This window comes from Coregonus clupeaformis, chromosome 24 (genome assembly GCF_020615455.1).
Source record: "Coregonus clupeaformis isolate EN_2021a chromosome 24, ASM2061545v1, whole genome shotgun sequence".
Taxonomy (NCBI): Eukaryota; Metazoa; Chordata; class Actinopteri; order Salmoniformes; family Salmonidae; genus Coregonus; species Coregonus clupeaformis.
This window is the reverse complement of record NC_059215.1, coordinates 45,245,794-45,263,566: the sequence shown is the minus strand read 5'-3', so window position 1 is coordinate 45,263,566 and position 17,773 is coordinate 45,245,794.

Sequence of the window (17,773 nt, the reverse complement as noted above, 5' to 3'; positions counted from 1 at the left end):
TGATCCCCTGCTGATTTTGTACGTTTGCCCACTGACAAAGACATGACCAGTCTATACTTTTAATGGTAGGTTTATTTGAACAGTGAGAGACAGAATAACAACAAAAAAATCCAGAAAAACGCATGCCAAAAATATTATAAATTGATTTGCATTTTAATGAGGGAAATAAGTATTTGACCCCCTCTCAATCAGAAAGATTTCTGGCTCCCAGGTGTCTTTTATACAGGTAACAAGCTGAGATTAGGAGCACACTCTTAAAGGGAGTGCTCCTAATCTCAGTTTGTTACCTGTATAAAAGACACCTGTCCACAGAAGCAATCAATCAATCAGATTCCAAACTCTCCACCATGGCCAAGACCAAAGAGCTCTCCAAGGATGTCAGGGACAAGATTGTAGACCTACACAAGGCTGGAATGGGCTATAAGACCATCGCCAAGCAGCTTGGTGAGAAGGTGACAACAGTTGATGCGATTATTCGCAAATGGAAGAAACACAAAATAACTGTCAATCTCCCTCGGCCTGGGGCTCCATGCAATATCTCACCTCGTGGAGTTGCAATGATCATGAAAATGGTGAGGAATCAGCGCAGAACTACATGGGAGGATCTTGTCAATGATCTCAAGGCAGCTGGGACCATAGTCACCAAGAAAACAATTGGTTACACACTACGCCGTGAAGGACTGAAATCCTGCAGCGCCCGCAAGGTCCCCTTGCTCAAGAAAGCACATACACAGGCCCGTCTGAAGTTTGCCAATGGACATCTGAATGATTCAGAGGAGAACTGGGTGAAAGTGTTGTGGTCAGATGAGACCAAAATGGAGCTCTTTGGCATCAACTCAACTCGCCGTGTTTGGAGGAGGAGGAATGCTGTCTATGACCCCAAGAACACCATCCCCACTGTCAAACATGGAGGTGGAAACAGTATGCTTTGGGGGTGTTTTTCTTCTAAGGGGACAGGACAACTTCAATGCATCAAAGGGACGATGGACGTGGCCATGTACCGTCAAATCTTTGGTGAGAACCTCCTTCTCTCAGCCAGGGCATTGAAAATGGGTCGTGGATGGGTATTCCAGCATGACAATGAACCAAAACACACGGCCAAGGCAACAAAGGAGTAGCTCAAGAAGAAGCACATTAAGGTCCTGGAGTGGCCTAGCCAGTCTCCAGACCTTAATCCCATAGAAAATCTGTGGAGGGAGCTGAAGGTTCGAGTTGCCAAACGTCAGCCTCGAAACCTTAATGACTTGGAGTGTCACGAGTTGCTAAGCCAGAACCCAGAAGCAGACCAGGACAAGGTAAGTTGAAACGAAGGTGAGTGTTTATTTACAAGTTCAAGAGTGATGCTGAATAATCCAGGGAACAGAGCGGGCGGCGTTGATTAGTTGTTGGGGGTGCAGTGGTTGATCCCATCCTGGGTCGGCAGCCGCCGACCACCAGGCAGAGGTTGGATGAAGGTTCCGGACGGGTGACTGCAGATGGAACAAAACGGGGGTAAGTAAGCAACAAACCAACAAGGTGCAAAAACAACAAAACTAACGCTAGGCTCTAAGACTGATACTCTGGTAAACCTACTGTTCATGGCTAACGATCCGGCAGGGAATGGATGTTAGGCCAGAGCCTAAGAAGGGTGATGATCAGGACCAGGTGTGCAGATTGCTGATGGGATGCAGGTGCGGAAATCAAGAGAGCTCCCCGGAGCGTTCCCGAACCCTCGGGAAACTGGAGATCACGAACAGAAAACTAGTCACCAGACAGGACCCGACTCAGACTGCCGGGATCGTTACAGTACCCCCCCTCCGGCCAACGCCACCGGGCGGACTCCCGGAGCGCCAGGATGGAGGCGGTAGAAGTCACTGATGAGGTCAGCATCTAGGACCTGTCGCCGCGGAATCCAACTCCTCTCTTCAGGACCATACCCCTCCCAGTCCACGAGATACTGGAAACCCCGGCCCCGCCGTCTGGAATCCATGATGCGACGCACCGTGTAGGCAGGACCACCTCCGATCATCCGAGGAGGAGGAGGAGGAGGCGGAGGAGGCAACAGAGGACTGAGGAAAACAAGCTTGAGGCAGGAGACATGAAAGGTGGGATGGACTCTGAGCGTCCTCGGGAGTTTGAGTCGAACTGCCACCGGATTGATCACCTTCTCCACCACAAACGGACCAATGAACTTCGGTAACAACTTCCTAGACTCAGTCCGTAACGGAAGATCCCGTGTGGCCAACCAGACCCTATCTCCGATGGAATAGGTGGGAGCGGGGATCCGGCGGCGATTCGCCTGGAGCTGATACCGGTCCGAAACTCTAAGGAGTGCCTTTCTGGCCCGATGCCAGGTCCGGTGGCAACGGCGAATATGGGCCTGAACAGAAGGCACTGAGAGCTCCTTCTCCTGAGAAGGGAACAGGGGAGGTTGGTAGCCATACAGGCACTGGAAGGGAGACATCCCAGTGGCAGATGTAGGGAGAGTATTGTGGGCATACTCAACCCAAGGCAACTGAGAGACCCAGGAGGTGGGGTTGGAAGAGACCAGGCAGCGTAGCGTGGATTCCATCTTCTGGTTGGCTCTCTCCGCCTGACCATTGGATTGGGGGTGAAAACCAGATGTGAGACTGACTGTAGCTCCAATGGCCAAACAGAAGGACTTCCAGACAGCAGAGGTAAACTGAGGGCCACGGTCGGAAACGATATCACTGGGCAAACCGTGGACCCTGAAAACCTCCCTAACCAGGATCTCGGACGTCTCCGAGGCAGAGGGAAGCTTGGCAATTGGCACAAAGTGGGCGAACTTGCTGAATCTGTCCACGATAGTCAGAACGACCGTGTTCCCCTCAGAAGCGGGCAGCCCAGTGACGAAGTCCAGGGCCAGATGCGACCATGGTCGCGGGGAATAGGAAGGGGGTGAAGTAGTCCAGAGCTGGGCCGATTGGTACTCTTATTCTGCGCACACACTGGACAGGCAGCAACAAAACCCCGAGTATCCTCGGCCATGGCAGGCCACCAAAAACGTCTGCGAAGAAACGCCATTGTCCGAGCCACGCCAGGGTGACAAGCCATCTTGCTGGCGTGGGACCATTTGAGGACAGCAGGACGAACCGACTCAGGCACAAACAACCGACCCGGGTGGACCGTTACGGGACCGGGCTGAGTCCGAAGGGCCGCCAGCACCTCCTCCTCAATCTTCCACTAACTGCTCCCACGACGCAGTTCCGGGGGAGAATTGTCTCGGTCTTGGACCCACTCTCCTCCGTCTTGGAGAACATCCGGGACAAGGCGTCCGCCTTGCCGTTCTTAGATCCAGGTCGGAGCGTCAGGGAAAACTTGAATCGTCCGAAAAACAACGCCCACCTGGCCTGACCGGGAGTTGAGACGTTTAGCCGATTGCACGTAAGCAAGATTCTTGTGGTCAGTCCAGACAATAACGGTTGCTCCGCCCCCTCCAACCAGTGGCGCCACTCCTCCAAGGCAAGTTTCACCGCGAGAAGCTCCCGGTTACCCACATCGTAATTCCTCTCCGAGGCGAAAGGCGACGAGAGTAGTAGGCGCAGGGATGGAGTTTACTGTCCGTGGAGCATCGCTGCGACAGGATGGCGCCAACTCCCACATCAGACGCGTCCCACTTCAACGACGAACTGACGGGGCGTGTCCGGTTGAGAGAGAATCGGTGCGTTGGTGAATCGCCTCTTCAAATCCAGAAACGCTCGATCCGCCTCCGGATTCCACTTGAAGGTCCTGATACTGGAAGTCAAGGCAGTTAACGGAGCGGCCACACGGCTGTAATCCCGGATGAATCTGCGGTAGAAATTCGCAAACCCCAAAAAATCTCTGGAGCTGCAATCTCGTACCGGGCTGGGCCCATTCCAGAACCGCTCTAACCTTCTCCTGGTCCATCCTAATCTCTCCCCTGGAGATGATGTACCCGAGAAAGGATGTCGTGTGGGCGTGAAACTCGCACTTCTCGGCCTTCACGAACAGGCGATTCTCCAACAATCGCTGCAGAACCTGCCGGACATGCTGGACGTGGTCGGAAGGTTCCTTCGAGAAGATCAGAATGTCATCCAGGTAAACAAACACAAAGAGACCGATCATATCTCTCAGGACGTCGTTCACCATACTCTGGAATACCGCTGGAGCATTGGTCAGTCCAAACGGCATCACCTGATACTCGAAGTGACCCATCGGTGTATTGAAACCCGTCAACCACTCGTCCCCCCTCTCTGATCCGGACCATGTGATACGCATTGCGTAGGTCTAGCTTAGTGAACACCGTAGCACCCTGTAAGGAGTCGAAGGCAGAACTCATCAAGGGCAGGGGATACTTGTTCTTGACCGTGATGTCATTCAACCCCCGATAATCAATACACGGTCGAAGAGAGCCATCCTTCTTACCCACAAAGAAGAATCCTGCCCCCAGGGGTGATGACGAGGGACGAACGAGACCAGCAGCTAGGGACTCCTTGATGTAGGTCTCCAAAGCCTCACGTTCAGGTCGGGAGATACTGTATAACCTTCCCTTGGGGTAGACAGCTCCAGGGAACAGGTTGATGGCACAATCATATGGTCGGTGGGGGAGGGAGTGACAGAGCCTTCTGCTTACTGAAAACTTCCCCCAAATCGTGATATGTCTCGGGAACCAGGGACAAATCTGGGGGTTTAGCCTCAATCACCTGACTGGGAACCGAATGGGGGCAGGCAGTCTTGAGACAGTTAGCATGACAATCAAGGCTCCAACTCGTTACCTTGCCCGTCACCCAATCGAACGTGGGATTGTGCTCCTTCAGCCAGGGGTATCCAAGGACCAGAGGAACATGGGAAGACGGCAGAATGAAGAATGAAATCATCTCAGAATGATTCCCCGACAACCGCATCTTAACCGGTTCAGTCCTCATCGTGATACGTGCCAGACTACTGCCGTTCAGAGTGGTCGCTTCAATGGCTTCCGGCAATTGCTCCTTGGAAAGCCCCAGCTGTTCCACCAACTTCGGCATCAAGAAAGCTTCCATCGGCACCTGAATCGATAAAAGCGTTAATCGCTAAGCTCTGATTCCTGTTCACAAGGGTAGCCGAGAAACGGGGTCTGACAGAGGTACTGAGAGGTTGAAACTGGCTCGCTAAAAGTCCTCCCAACTTTAGCGAGCCGGGCAGTTTGACGACCGCCGGGAACAAGTGGAGATGTAATGTCCCGAGCTACCACAGTAGAGGCAGCAGTTGGTCTTACGTCTATGTTGACGCTCCTCCTTGGTTAACCCGTGCCGCCCCACTTGCATGGGTTCAGAATCGGGAGAGAGGACCTCTCCACTAATCCTTTGTGGTGGAGAATGATCGACGTGTTCTGGTCCACCACCCGACCCGACTGGGAACTGAAAAGCTGATCGATTGGACGGACCCCATTGCTTCTCCCTCCTTCGCTCTCGGACTCGATTATCCACCCGAATAGACAAGGCTACCAAGCTGTCCAGGTCACTAGGCTCCGGATAGGAGATCAACTCATCCTTGAGCTGCTCCGACAGACCCTGGTAAAAGGCCGCTTGCAGAGACTCCTCGTTCCACCCACTCTCCACAGCCAACGTCTTGAACTCGATCACGAAGTCGGCCCACGCTGCGAGTTCCTTGGTGAAGCGAAAACAGGCGCCTAGCTGCGTCCCTCCCTCGGACGGAATGGTCGAAGAGCTTCCTCATCTCGGCCGTGAACCCCTGGTATGAAGCCATGCAGGGGTCTTGTCGTTCCCAAACGGCTGAAGCCCACTCCAGCGCTCGACCACGCAGCAACGCAATCACAAAGGCTATCCTAGCCTTGTCTGTGGCATAAGAGTAGGGCTGTAGATCGAACACTAATCCACACTGCATAAGGAAGGAACGGCATCTTCCCAGCTCCCCCTCATATTTATCCGGCGTCGGAACCTTGGGCTCACGGAAGGACACAGCTCCAGAAGCGGCAGGCGAGATGGGTGAAACCGGTAGTGGATCCTCCACCGGAAACTTGCGTTGGTTCTGGACCTCCGTCAGACCGGTAGAAAGGTTCCGAACTGACAACGCGATCTCCTGTAGTACCGTGCTATGATGGCCCAACATCTTCTCCTGATGGGTAATGGCATGGCGAACAGAGTCCAGGTCCGCTGGGTTCATTACTGGCCGGATCGTTCTGTCACGAGTTGCTAAGCCAGAACCCAGAAGCAGACCAGGACAAGGTAAGTTGAAACGAAGGTGAGTGTTTATTTACAAGTTCAAGAGTGATGCTGAATAATCCAGGGAACAGAGCGGGCGGCGTTGATTAGTTGTTGGGGGTGCAGTGGTTGATCCCATCCTGGGTCGGCAGCCGCCGACCACCAGGCAGAGGTTGGATGAAGGTTCCGGACGGGTGACTGCAGATGGAACAAAACGGGGGTAAGTAAGCAACAAACCAACAAGGTGCAAAAACAACAAAACTAACGCTAGGCTCTAAGACTGATACTCTGGTAAACCTACTGTTCATGGCTAACGATCCGGCAGGGAATGGATGTTAGGCCAGAGCCTAAGAAGGGTGATGATCAGGACCAGGTGTGCAGATTGCTGATGGGATGCAGGTGCGGAAATCAAGAGAGCTCCCCGGAGCGTTCCCGAACCCTCGGGAAACTGGAGATCACGAACAGAAAACTAGTCACCAGACAGGACCCGACTCAGACTGCCGGGATCGTTACATGGAGAAGATCTGCAAAGAGGAGTGGAACAAAATCCCTCCTGAGATGTGTGCAAACCTGGTGGCCAACTACAAGAAACGTCTGACCTCTGTGATTGACAACAAGGGTTCTGCCACCAAGTACTAAGTCATGTTTTGCAGAGGGGTCAAATACTTATTTCCCTCAATAAAATGCAAATCAATTTATTACATTTTTGACATGCGTTTTTCTGGATTTTGTTGCTGTCATTCTGTCTCTCACTGTTCAAATAAACCTACCATTAAAATTATAGACTGATCATGTCTTTGTCAGTGGGCAAACGTACAAAATCAGCAGGGGATCAAATACTTTTTTCCCTCACTGTAGCTGCGTGGTGGACATAGATGAAGGCCTGGGGTGGGGGGTAAATAAGGGAGAAGCTGTTGGGGGGGACAGAGGAGTAGGAGAGGGTGCTGTCAGGGATTACCCAGGCTTACAGTAGGAGACAGAATCTAGCCCTGTGAAATCTGGAAAGTAGCTATAACATCTGAAAGCAATGATTGCCAGATGATGCAGTAATACGTTTAAACCTATTGAAATGGACTGTAAAACATCACAGACCAGATGTTAACTTAAAGTGCCATCTCTTTCCTTTCTGCTGAAGTATACTGCATCTGCTCCAACTTGGCAGTGTATGCTCCAATGGTTTCCCATTATCTTGCTTGTGTTAGTGGAGTTTTCCCACACCCATCCAGCTCTTATCGACAGCACTCACACCTGTCTGTTTACCCTCTCCTCATGCAAAGCTGCACTGGTAGCAACTCAACTCCACTCTCATTTGGTCGGTTATTGATTATTAGGCACTAATTACGTTCACCAATCCATGGGGACAAGACAACACTTGTCTCTGAATGATCCAAATCAATAGGCCAGGTAGGAATACTCACTTTGTTTGTGGGGGTTGTGCTGTGGACCTCAGGCTAGATACTAAACTAGGCTAGATAATGTCTGTCTGCAGGCTAACCAATATCTGTAAATGTACAGGCCTATATATGGCCAAATAGTACCCTTTTGGATTTAGCTTATTTTTTGACATATTGTTTGGAACAATATACTCTTCAAACATGTCAAATTTCCACGTGGGCTCTCTTGTACTTATGTAGATAAGTACACATTACGTTTATACACATTCAGCAAATCGCCAGCAGAGGGATTCCCTTTGAATCCATTTTCTCATTCACTGTGTTGGTAGTTCAAAAGTAGCACAGATCCCATTCTAGAACTTGTATGTGCTTGTAGAGTATATTGTTTAAAACAATATGTCAAAAAAAGGAAAAAAAAAAGGTACTTTTGATATATTTATGTGAATATGGTTTATGTTGATTACCTTAATGTGCATGTTTTAATTTCAGAATCTAGACATACTCCATATTTTAGAGCACACAAAAAAGATGGGTTAGCTGACAACGTCATGACAACGATGTGCACGTTTCAATGGGGCAGAAGTCTGTGTGTTGTTGTGATTCTGGATGGCCAGATACAGTGTCTTCAGAAAGTGTTCACACCCCTTGACTTTTTCCACATTTTGTTGTGTTACAGTCTGACTTTAAAATGGATTACATTTAGATTTTGTGTCATTGTGTCAGAGTTTGTGTCAAAGTAGAATATGTTTTTAGAAATGTTTACAAATTAATTCAAAATGAAAAGCTGATACGTCTTGAGTCAATAAGTATTCAGCCCTTTTGTTATGGCAAGCCTAAATAAGTTCAGGAATACAAATTTGCTTAACATGTCACATAATAGGTTGCGTGGACCCAACTTGTTTACGATAATACTTTTTAACATGATTTTTAAACGACTACTGCATCTCTTTACCCCTCACTTACAATTATCTGTAAGGTCCTTAAGATTCGAGCAGTGAATTTCAAGCACAGATTCAACCACAAAGACCAGGGAGGTTTTCCTATGGTTCGCAAAGAAGGGCACCTATTGGTAGATGGGTAAAAAAAGCAGACATTGAATATCCCTTTGAGCATGGAGCAGTTATTAATGTTACACTTTGGATGGTGTATCAATACACCCAGTTACTACAAAGATACAGGTGCCCTTCCTAAATCAATTGCCGGAGAGGAAGGACACCACTCAGGGATTTCACCATGAGGCCAATAGTAATTAAAACAGTCACAGAGATGAATGGCTGTGATAGGAGATACCTGAGGATGGATCAACAACATTGTAGTTACTCCACAATTCTAACATAAATGACAGAGTGAAAAGAAGGAAGCCTGTAAAAATATCACAAAACATGCATCCTGTTTGCAATAAGCACTAAAGTAATACTGCCAAAAATGTGGCAAAGAAATTAACTTTTTGACCAACATCATACAGTGAGGGAAAAAAGTATTTGTTCCCATGCTGATTTTGTACGTTTGCCCACTGACAAAGAAATGATCAGTCTATAATTTTAATGGTAGGTTTATTTGAACAGTGAGAGACTGAATAAATCCAGAAAAACGCATATAAATTTTTTTATAAATTGATTTGCATTTTAATGAGGGAAATAAGTATTTGACCCCCTCTCAATTAGAAAGATGTCTGGCTCCCAGGTGTCTTTTACAAATAAACCTACCATTAAAATTATAGACTGATCATGTCTTTGTCAGTGGGCAAACGTACAAAATCAGCAGGGGATCAAATACTTTTTTCCCTCACTGTACATACATAGCATTATGTTTGGGGAAAATCAAGCACAACACATCACTGAGTACCACTCTTCATATTTTCAAGAATAGTTGTGTCCGCATCATGTTATGGGTATGCTTGTCACCGGCAAGGACTAGGGATTTTTTTATTTTTATAAAAAGAAATGGAATAGAGCTAAGCACAGGCACAATCCTAGAGGAAAACCTGGTTCAGTCTGCTTTCCAACAGACACTGGGAGACAAATTCACCTATCAGCAGGACAATAACCTAAAACACACGGCCAAATATACACTGAAGTTGCTTACAGAGCTTGGCAATTTTGTAAAAGAATAATGGGCAAATATTGTACACTTCAGGTGTGCAAAGCTCTTAGAAACTTCCCAGAAAGACTCACAGCTGTAATTGCTGCCAAAGGTGATTCTAACATGTATTGACTCAGGGGGTTGAATACTTATCTAATCAAGATATATTCGTCTTTTATTTTCCATTAATTAAAAAGATATATAACTTTTCTTCTACTTTGACATTACAGAGTATTTTGTGTAGATCGTTGACAAAATGTTGAAAAAGTGAAGAGGTGTGAATGTTTTCTGAAGGCACTGTAGCTATCAACAATGACAAGAATCTGCCATGTGGGGAATTGTAGGTGGCTTGTTTCAGCTAGTTTTATCTTGTTCTTGATACTACGTCTTATTTTGAGGTGTTTTGACTGATGTCACGTCTATGCTAATATGGAAAAAATGTGCTAGCTAACTAACCAACAACTGTAGCGAGAGACAACAAATGCTCATTGTGCACATTTATTGATGTTTTCAATAAACATTGGAGATTAAATATAGTTTACATGTTGTCAAGAATCTAAGCCAACCGCGTCAGTTTTTCCCCAAAGTTGCGCACGCTTTGGCTTTGTTGATAAACAACCAACCCTTCTATAAGGAGTATAATGACAACAAAATTTTGTCTGTATCATGTATAGTTCACGGATCATAGGGTCTTACAGGAGCCATGGATAGGTCTAAAAAGGGCCTAAAATGACCACTTTCATCATGATTTTCCCCAAACATATTTGTTATATAAATGTAAAAAGTATGTCAAACATTTTCCTCCCAATGAAGTTTCTAAATGAGAATTGTCACAGCAACCTGAGACACCAAAACTATTTTGGGGCCTTCTTGGTGTGGAATCGCCCATATGTACAGTATCTACAGTATATTGTATACTGTAGGCTATGGGTCAGGGGCTAGCCAAGGTCTATGGCTTGCTGAAGTCTCTCTCGCTCAATCTCTCCCTGTTAGCTCTACCAGCCAGATTGGGTTCCCACAGTATCTGCTCTGAGGGGCTGGGGTCATATTTGTGTACTGTAGTGACCACCCAGCCTAGCAGGAAATATGGCGTCCACGTCAGGCACAGACTTGGACAGCCCTAGTGGAGGTCAGGGGTCAGTCCTTCAGCTATTCCCTGTTGGCAGAACTGCCATGAACCTGGTAGCATGGTCAGCCACAGATTACGGGGGTAGTGACAACTTTCTAGTTAGCCAGCTAGCTTCTCAGCCAAGGGGGAAAGGTGCTCTAGTTTCACGACAGGGAAGTGTTTGAAATCATGTCAAAAATCTAATCAAATCAAATGTATTGGTTGCATACACATGTTTAGCAGATGTTATTGTGGGTGTAGCGAAATACACACGTATCTAAAAAGTAAAATGGAATTAAGAAATATAGAAATATTAGGACAAGCAATGTCGGAGTCCAGAGTATAAATATATATACAGTATATATATATATGATGGGATGTATAGACATTGTGAACAGTATATGGATAGAATAAGTAGTATATCTGAAGAATATGTAGGATAGAATATTATATGTACAGAAATAGTTGAATAGGATGGACTTGACTAGAATACAGTATATACATATGAAGTGGGTAAAACAGTATGTAAACATTATTAAAGTGACCAGTGTTCCATGTCTATGTATATACTGTAGACAGCAGCCTCTAAGGTGCAGGGTTGAGTAACCATGTGGTAGCCGGCTAGTGACTAAAGTTCTATGTTTTCTGGGAGTGTGATGTCACGAGGAGAATAAATGTTGTGTGTTGTCATTTTATGTGTTGTCTGAGTGTTCTGTAATGTTATAAATGGAAACAGACAACAAGGGGTTAATTTCAAGCAGAATTTCAGAGACTACAGATTACATAATGTCATATCTACAGTAACGTCATATAGCTTAGCTTTTGGTTTCCTATATGAAGATTCACAGTTTTTGCTTCAAATGCCCTCTCATTCTCTCCTGACCCTGTTACTCTACTTCAGGACTGCACTGCCTACATTGAGTTCTCCCCATTAGTCTTGGTGACACATTTTGGCAGGCAGCTCTGGGGCACTCTCAGGAACGTCCGACCTTTGACCCCCAGGACAAAATGGATGACCACTCAGATTCCCACACAGCCCAGCAAAATCCATGCGTCAAACCTTGGCCTTCCACCCCCTCCTCCGAACATGGCCTTCGCTTGTGGGCATGGGAAACCTATTCACTAATACCTTAACCTCATATTTTATATAACAGCGTATACTTTTACGTCATACTTCTCACACATCAGGAACCCCCCCTTTATTGATAAAAGGGGAAGACTTGGCGTCCATGATTATTTCTAATCAGTTTACTCCAAGAGTATGTTAGGTCTATTAATCCTCATATGAGATCATTTCGTATCGAACCAAAACGGAGACATTTTTTGGGGGGGAAAGGAGGTGAATCTATGCTACAAGGCAAGTAGTTCCCTCAAGGTGCAACATAACCTCACCACATGTATAAGGCAACGTGTGTGTGTGTGTATTAAAAAGTGACAGAAAGAAAGAGGCAGAGAGAGGGAGAGAGAAAGTATTTGAGACTTTGGTATAGTCCCCGTGTGAGTAGAGAGCCCATCAGTGGCAATGTTATCTTTCTGCAGAGGCTCATAGTGACAATACAAACGGAAACAACCTCTACAAGGTCTATGATTCTTCAAGCTGTCTCTGTTCCAACCTGCTCTCCCATGGCACCGGTGCCACCGTGACTCAGTCTAATTCATGTGTATATTCACAGCTCTTCTCTGTGGATCACTGTCACCTGGCCACAGTGTTAAGATGGGAAATATATTGTAGCAAAGAATAGTATAACAATGAGACAGAAGTATTTATTTCATTTGGTATAGTAGGTGCACCATAAAACACACAATGCTACAGTATGTCAAGAGCACTGTAAGTGTGCAATATATTTATTCACCAGCAGGGTGAAGCATTGACCCGACAAATAGTATTTCTTGTTGGAATGACCAACGCAATCTTGACTGTCTGTCTGACACATCTTTAGAGAGCAGAGGATTTCAGTCGTCATTGACTCAATATCTGTTGCCCGCTCATCAAATAGATATCTGCTGTAATTAATAAACGATGGGTTGAATCTTGGGGGAAGAGGGTCCAGATATCACCTGCTGTTGTTGTACCTTTTCCTGTGCACACATTGTAGAGCTCATCTGATCTCATTACCTGTGAGCATACTGTAGAGTTCACCTAAGGGAGCCAGATTCTGATGTATTCACACACCAAGCTAAACACAGAAGAGGCCATACAGTGTGTGTGTGTGTGTGTGTGTGTACGACCTGAAGAAAATTCTCTCACCTTTCTTCAAGCCTAAAGTAATCATCTCTCTCTCTCTCTCTCTCTCACCTCAAAGTCAGAGAGACGGCAGTCTGTCACCCAGCTGGACACGGACTGATAGACCTCTAATCCATGTACAACAACATGGACACCAAAGGCCTCTGTGCTACCAGGTGGGTGGATTACAGGTTTATACAGCAAGTCACTGTGACGAGCAGATATATATATATACAGTAAGATACCTGGGCAGTAGACATACAGTGGGATGCTATGAGGCATTGATTTGTGCGTTCTCTACATCCTCATTCATAACCCACAATAATGTAGGTGCATTGCAGGAGTGGTGCTACTCGAGCAGCATTCTTAGCGGCAGCCATTAGAAACCGAACAGGTGTTCCATAAAAACAACATGTAGTAAACAAAACAAGAAAGCCATGGTAACAAATCGTGTTTTCCACCATGTAAGCAACTCTGCAAAGTCTCCAGGTCCATCCATCTCTATACAGCCCATTGACATTTCATCACATCGCTGCCGCTGTGCTGTAGGTGTACTGCTGTGTCCAAGGCCTAGTTAAATGTGGGGATAGGGCCTATGGTGGTTATTCCTTGGGTTCATACATCTTGTTGACAAGCCACTTTATTTCCAATTCATTTGTACAGTCCCTGGATAGCGTGCATATATCTATACCTACACTGAGTGGTGTTTTCATTCCTCTGTGAAAGTGGCCTGTTGGGGGTGATTATGTGCAAGGAACAAAGGAAGGAGGCTACTGTGTGTCACACTGTCTGTATAGGCCAGTCAATGTTAATTGGTGGTATAGTAGATCCCTAGCTTTGAAAAGGATCAGAAATACATAATGTTGTATTCATTCTATAGTGTGCATTATGCATTTGTTCATGATGTATGTGAGAACTGTGTATATTTACCGTGTGTCCGTGTGTGTGTGTGTGTGTGTGTGTGTGTGTATGTGTGTGTGTGTGTGTGTGTTTGTGTGTGTGTGTGTTCATGCATGCGTGCGTGCACACATGCACATGTGTCTGGCCCTGTATGGCTCTGTGCACATCATCACTGTGTCATCACACAAGGGGGGATATAAAAATACTCAATTATTAAATAAACGAGTGAGCAAAGCTCTGGTATAACGCTCAGAGAAGCCAACTGTTTTGTACTTCACCAATATGTGACCCACGTTTCATACATGTAGACAATTAACACCAGCTAAAAAAATTAAGCAAAACGGACCCTGGACCAGTTGAGCCTACTGTATATCAAATGATCAAACAGGTACGAGACATCCTGTCTAAAGAGTGTGTCAGTGGCGCCCCCTGTGTATGGAGCATTGGTACTGACCTACACTAATAAAGACAAAGGCACTCCGGCCACACTAGACATTGAGTTAAACACCTGTCACCTCTCTCCCATGTTCAGCTTCAGCTGTAAAGAGAGACATTGGAGGGTTTCAAAGAGCTCGCCGAGCAGCCAGACTGCGTGATGAGGATGATAGGAGAGTTTCATATTTGGAGAGTGAGAGAGAGAGAGCGAGAGAGCGAGAGAGAGAGAGAGCGAGAGAGAGAGAGAGAGAGAGAGAGAGAGAGAGAGAGAGAGAGAGAGAGAGAGAGAGAGAGAGAGAGAGAGAGAGAGAGAGAGAGAGATATTAAAGAAGGCTTTTTAAGCCTCAAGACAATTTAGACATGGATTGTGCCATTCAGAGGGTAAATGGTCAAGACAAAATATTTAAGTGCCTTTGACGGGGTATGGTAGTAGGTGCCAGGCGCACCGGTTTGAGTGTGTCAAGAACTGCAATGCTGCTGGGTTTTTTAAGAATGGTCCACCACCCAAAGGACATCCAACCAACTTGACACAACTGAGGGAAGCATTGCAGTCAACATGGGCCTGCATCCCTGTGGAACGCATAGACACTTTATGAGAGAGAGAGAGAGAGAGAGAGAGAGAGAGAGAGAGAGAGAGAGCAAGAGTAAGAGAGAGATAGAGAATAATATCTTAATGTGGAAAATCTATAGGGCTGCTCTGACTGGGATGCATTCAAATAAGTATGTCTGAAACATAGATGTGTCTGAAATGTCTTTGCGACTGTCTGGGCGATTGAAGTGTGCTTTCCCAATCACATAATGAAGTCTTCAAAGAAATGCAAGCCATGTCTGTCACTGCCAAATCACATGACAGGTTTGTCTACAGGACATCCAAGAATGCACTCTTCTCTAATTGCCTTTCTCTGTCTCTTCTTGGACCTCCAAGCCTCCATATATCCTCCCTCCCTCCCATCCACCAAACATCCTCTCTCTCTCTTTACAGGCAGGCCTGACTGACCATGACAGGCCCTGACACATCATACCAGGGAAAACCTCAAGGAAGAGGGAAATCTCTGGAAATCTTTGTCATTGTCAGGATTCTGTGTAACAGTAAATTGATCAACCAAATCTGTGTGACCAAGGTGTATAGAATGAAGGACAAATTCGATATACAAAATTAATTAAGAGACATAGAGGGAATTGGATGTTTAGCTCTTCCTTAGTTCAATTCAGGTCAGTTTTGTACTGTACTATCTGTCCATTGATCAGCAGTTCAGACTTTGGAATGTATGAACGCTAGAGTTCCAGGGAATGGTTTACTGATTCAGGGAAGTAAATATGTTCTGTTTTATTTCACTGACTCATTACAGCACCCCAGGACAAATGAATTGATCCCTGATATGAGTGATCTATGAATAAAGCCCTCACAGATAACATTTGCTCTACGTCTCTCTTTAACTCTGCTGCCATAAGAATACCTTGTGTCTAGAAAAGGAATAGACAATAGACAGTGCATCAATCATTTAGAAAGTCTACATCAATATTTCGGCATAAAAATAAGGATACACAATAACCATACAGTCTGCTAGATGTGTCTCCTCTTCACATTCTCCAACGACTTGCTCTACACATACTGTAGGAAGTTGCTTTTCCTGCCTTCTACAAACACAATTATCCGCTTAGTAAGGTTTCCTACAATCAGAACCGCCATTCTTGCCCTGATTGACAGTTGTTGTCAGGTGGAGGGTGTGACAGTGTAACAGTGTGAAGAAGCCTTGAGGGCTGCTATTTACACCCCTGGGGTTCCATAGAGAGGATATTAAAATATGAATTGTGGGAGCCCGGGTTCATTATCAGACCTTTGATCCCAGTGGAGCTCTGGGGGTGTATCCAAAGATGATGGAGTAGAAATACCACATTCGAAACACACACGAAACATACACACACACACACACACACACACACACACACACACACACACACAAAAGGCATTGTGAGTGTTTCGGAACATAATTATTTCTGATCTGAACACTGATCTGAACAAACTTGCATGTGTATATGCAGAATGAGCAGTCCAATATCCTAACACCAAATCCTTTTCAGATGTTGATAATTGTTTAGAGTGAGCAAATAGTAAGCTATGCACAGCAAAGCATACATCTTGAATGAGGCCATTTAGGTCAACCAGAGGATAATAATCATTAGTCTGGGTTTCTGTATAGCACTTCGTGACATCTGCTGATGTAAAAAGGGCTATATAAATAGATTTGATTTTTTTTATTTTTTTATCACTATGGTCAGGCAGGAGATGCTGTGGAATTTCAGTTGTGGAATTTCAGTGGTCAGTTCTGTTAACCAATCAGTGATAGAAGTGAAACATCAAGCGATGTGTGTGGGTGTTAAAACCAGTTCACATCAAAGCACCAATAGTCCCTCAGAGACTGCTGTGAAAGAAAATAGCCATTATTTGTGGGGAGACTTTGGGAGCACTTCACTGGGTGAGGATTGGACCGACTCCAGGCATAACAAGGATGGAGGGAGAGAAATAGAAGGAGGGAGAGGAGGTGTAGTATTTATGGACTAAGCATGAGGTCTGAGAGGGAGGTGAGCCCCATGGCTGGCAAACAATTAACCACTGTGTAAATGCATGTATGTGTGTGCACACGTGTGTGTGCATGCACGTGTGTCTATGGTTGTTCAGAGCTTAGAATGGGGTGTGTCTTTAGAAGTTTGTATGTTCCTTGGGCAGAGGTAAGTGTATGTCATAGGTGCATGAAACATCCAAGCCTTCTTTGTAACCAGCTTGCCCAGTAGAACACTCCCTCAACATGGTGAATGGAACCCAAAGGTTCCTTCCTTCCAGTACTGAGACATTCTCTGTCCCTAAATAATTTAATGTGGATCACTCTGCTCCTCTTGTGTGCCACACGGTTGGGAAGCAGTGAAGGGGAAGGCGGAATGCATAGGGACAGGCCTAGTTTTGTACGCCTGCAGCCAAGTGAACGAGCGGCTTACGTAAAGGAGAGGGGTAGTAGAGGAACATCCACCACATGACAACCCCCGTCGCTTTGTAATCATGTGCGCTTGCTCTTTTTCCCGCTCACGCTTTCTGTCTCTAACGCACACACTTTTTCTCTTTCTCTCTCGCTATTTAATCAGTGGGCAGAAACGTCATAATGTATACCCTCTCTCCATTCCAACACTCTCTCTGTCACTCTTTCTTTTTTAACATTTGATTTAACCTTTATTTAACTAGGCAAGTCAGTTAAGAACAAATTCTTATTCACAATGACGGCCTACCAAAAGGCGAAAGGCCTCCTGCGGGGACGGGGGCTGGGATAAAAAAAAAAAGTAGGACAAAACACACATCACCACAACAGAGACACCACATCACTACATAAAGAGAGACCTAAGACAACAACACAGCATGGCAGCAACACATGACAACACAGCATGGTAGCAACACCACATGACAACAACACGGCAGCAA